The following is a 4,534-nucleotide window of genomic DNA, read 5'->3' on the forward strand; positions in this document are numbered from 1 at the left end:
TATAAATATACAATTTGAGCTCATTTATAAGATTTTTCTATGGATGACCGAATTTTAAAAATCCATCCAAGTAAACTGTGAGTCTGTATTGTAGTTATTTTTCAACTCGATTTTGCAAATTCTTAAACCTATTTGTTCAACTAAATTTTATCTTATATATTTTTATATATGTTATTAAATACCTTTATCACTTTATTTAAAATTTTCAAAGCCATAGACTAAATATATAGGTTGAAGTCTTTTGTAGGTTTCAATTAGCGAAAAATTGTGCATTGCAAAACGCATATATTTTGTCAAGTGGGTTTTGTTGATAACTCTGCAATTATCATGATTTTATAGCGATTTAATCTTTCTTTTTAAGCCACAACATCCTTAATTATGTGATTTTATTGCATATTCAGCAAAAAAGGAGATATGAGACAAAGATGGCAAAAATCAAGCCAAAATCAAAATTGAAGGCATCAAAAAGAAAAAAAAAGGAAGATTACAAGGAAATTTCTACAGAAATGACTAAGCGTGCCCACGCTTAGTGCAGTAGTCAACTCGAGATAAGGATAAGCACGAGCAATTTCCGCTAAAGATAAAGGAATTAAGTGTTTAGGTTTAGAAAGGATTCTTTAAAGCTTATCTCTTATGATTTATTTACCTTTTTAGAGTTTATCATGTATTTATCCCTCCCCTTCATCTAGATTCGTAGGAGACTTTTATTATAAATAGAGGGGGTCTCTTCATTTGAAGGGATCATTCAGTTATTAATTAGAACTCTATAGAATTCTTTGTTCATCATTTTTCTTTTATTTTATTTTACAATCGGAATTAATGGAATTCCACTTTCTAGTGTGTTCTTCCATTAACATGTCCGGCTAAATTCCTTATTTTCTGGTTAAGGTATGGTGATTGCTTGATTCCCATTATGTTGTAAGTTCTAATCTGCGCTCTACACTTGTTAAATGAATATTCATGATATTCTCTGTACTCTTATTACAAACGTCTGATATTTAAATAATATGGCCAATTGTTCACTATCAAGAAGGTTTGCTTAGCTAATTGGACTTTATAAATCCGTGTAATTGTTTATTTAGTTCAATGTTTAGTGGCAACGTAGCATGATTAGTTATGTCATAGTAATTAGTTATGTTATGGGGAATGCATGATCTAGTTTAAACGAATTGTCCTTGTAGAAGTTTGTTGATTAGAATCAGGCCCTTCTAATTCTTAATGCTGTTAATGGATTAAATCTTATGGACGTTCCCAAGGTTGTCTGTTAATTAGAGATCTAGCCAACGATCGTACCTTGGCTGACGAAAAGGTAAGAAAAGGTGAGGTTGTTAGGTCGTACCAACAACCATAACTGGTTTATTTGTTTATAAATGTGTTATTCTTGCATCAATGATTAACTCACAAGAATCAAGCATAATCCTAGCCTTAACCGAAAACTCTTCCTCTCATATCTTTAACAGGTATTTTTAATTGTTATTTAATTTTCGAGTACTTCTTTTTATCATCAGTCTTCCCCCATTATTTTTCTTTTCTTAAAGAAATCAACTTAAAATCAATCTCTGTGGATCGACCTTACTCCCACTTTTACAAGTGTTGTAGGAATTATTTTTTGTAGTCTCGACACCCATCATTTGTCAAATCAGGTTTCAATTAGCTCAAATCGTGTATTTATAACCAATATATTTTGCTTCATGTTTACGGATTCTATCGTTTATTTTGGAATATATTGTATTACTTATTCTGCGCCGCACATGACTTTATAGGACCAAAAAGGCTTATTTTTATGTTTAATGATACCAAAACACTATGAAATATTGGAAGATCAATTTTTTCTCCTCTTTCTCAGACTCGCGTGACTTTTCTAGCCAAAATTATGGGGTTGACGGCCGTTAAGGCCCATGTGCACGGCACATGGGCTCTGCCGTTAAGTTGGTACAAAAATGCTTATTTTTTGGTTTAATGGTATCAAAATTCGAATTTGCAAAATTTATGATACCAAAAATAAAACTGATCTTTTTTAATGATACCAAAACACGATTTTCCCCTAATAATATTATATGGAAAAAAGAAACAGAATAAAGTGAGTTAAAATGAATGTGGTACTAAGTTTCCACTAAATATGAAAATCCATAATGGCCGGAATTAATAAAACAAAATATATTTTCTTCGCCATGATTCTCAGAAGGCTTGTGAATAAAAAAGCAAATTAGACTATACTCGATAGAAATTACTCCATTAAAATTTGTTTGAATTCAATTTATTAAATTTAATAAGCCAATTTTGAGTAATTTTTTTTTTTTTTTTTGTTGGATAAGCTTTCGAGTTTGATTTTAGCTCAATTTAATTAGTACAAAATGATAAACTATGTAAAAAATATTAAATTATTCAAGTCCAACTCATGCCTGATCAAATTAAAATTCGTTTGAGTTTGATTAGATTAATAATAAATCAAAATTCAAACACGATTGCTTATAACTCAACTCAAATCATTTACCGTCTTAATAATGAATGTGATTTCATAAGTCTAAAGTATCTTTTTCTTGTTAATATATAATTACATTCAATTCAAATTAAAGCCGACTTATTTTGCATTCTAATAAGATGTTTAGATCCCTATGAGAAGTCGAGAAACCAGCAGTCAGCGCTGGCCAGAGGAATAGGAAAACGGACGGTGGAGCAGTGGAGGAGAGGGGACCAACCTCCACAATGACAGGAATATTTATTATGGGACGACACGTGTAATAAAAAACATGCACATTATTAATTAAGATCAATTTGGTACGTCGTCATTATCTCTTGCCATTAACCTCAACTATATATGTTTTAACACATAATGCAAGTGGTCCTAAACTCCTCAACAACGATCTCCATCAATCAAAACCCCAACATAAAATTGTATATTATTATATGACCAATAATTGCTAGCTCTATGGAGTAATTTACATGTGGTCTCCTACAACGTGAAATGTACCTGCGCCACAATTTATTACATATGATAACTACTTCATGCGTTCTCCAAGCATGTAATCTTAGTAACTAATTTACCAAAATAAAATGCTATATGTTCTCCCACTACAACATTAATGGTCCTGCATTCCATCCACTATACATGGACAAAGATACGATACGATATAGATATATTAATACAAAAAAAATAAAAAATTAAGACATAACAGACACAGACACGACTATATATTATATTTTTCTATTATATGTATTCTTCATGTCTCATAAAATTAAAATATACAATATAAAAATATAAAATAAATATATCTTACATCTAAATTCTTAACGATGACTTAAAAAATATAAATAAAAAAACACTCTCAATGTGTCGTATACGCGTCTTGTTGGAGTTGTGCTTATATTCAATTTTACATCGAGTAATTTTTTGAAGTGTTTCCATATTAAAGGCTCATCTAACCATACATATTATTGAATCATGTGGGCTGTGTCAGATATTAGATCGTATGGAAGTATTTCGAAATCTCCAATTAAATATGCTTGAGAATTATTTGAGGTACGTGGACTGTAATAAAATATAATTGACCGAATAATTGGGGCCTCGACTCAAGCTCACATCTCAACGCACAGCTTATATTTCTCAGAAAGCAGCAGTAATTGCTGACTCCCCACTCAGACATTACTGTTGCTTCATTACACTTTTACTGTAGGACTGAGTACTTATTGCAAGTCCTTTTCCATAAAACCCATCACTGATCAGCAATATTTCCAGACAAATTTCAGGGACGTGTGACTAGTTATTACATGGAGTTGGCACGCTAATCAACTTGGTACGGACGAACCCACCGCGCAGCCCTCATCTGCTGGAAATTGGCAGATATATAGATCTCTGTAGAGTGGGTAATGAATGCTGACAGCACTGTTGGAAACGGAAAACAAGACATTTCTTTTTATAATTGAAGTCAGTTTGTCAATTAATTTTTAGGAATATTTATTCCCTCTTCTTCTAAAATTTAATATAATAATACATAAATTTTTAAAATTTATTTTTGTCTAAAAATAAGTTTCTTCGTTAGTAAAATTTACTAAATTTACTGACTTATTGCAGATCAAATAATTTTTCTAATTGAATTACCCTTATAATGGTGAAAATATATTTTCTCACATGAATTAAAGAATGAAAACATATCATGGTAATTTGATCATAAAAATTTATTTAACGTGTAATAAATCAATTAAGTCAATCGGGTCAAACATATAATTTTTTTTTATTCTTTTTGTTAATATTAGTAAATTCATTAAATTTTGATTAATGAGTATTCCTTTGTTAGACAAAAATAAATTTAAAGTATTAAAATTAATTTTTAAAATTATAAAAAATTTATATATAATTATACCAAAACTAATAAAAAGAGACTATAATTATCCCTAATTCTTGTGGAAGCCCATATATACAATTCGCGTATTGCCGAATTTGTGAACAATAGACTCGGGGCGTAGGTAAAGTCTCATACCCATTAATTGCCACTTCAAGACAACCCCTCCCCCCCCCCCCCCCCCCCCCCACCAC

Source organism: Sesamum indicum, linkage group LG4 (assembly GCF_000512975.1).
Source record: "Sesamum indicum cultivar Zhongzhi No. 13 linkage group LG4, S_indicum_v1.0, whole genome shotgun sequence".
NCBI classification, from domain to species: Eukaryota; Viridiplantae; Streptophyta; class Magnoliopsida; order Lamiales; family Pedaliaceae; genus Sesamum; species Sesamum indicum.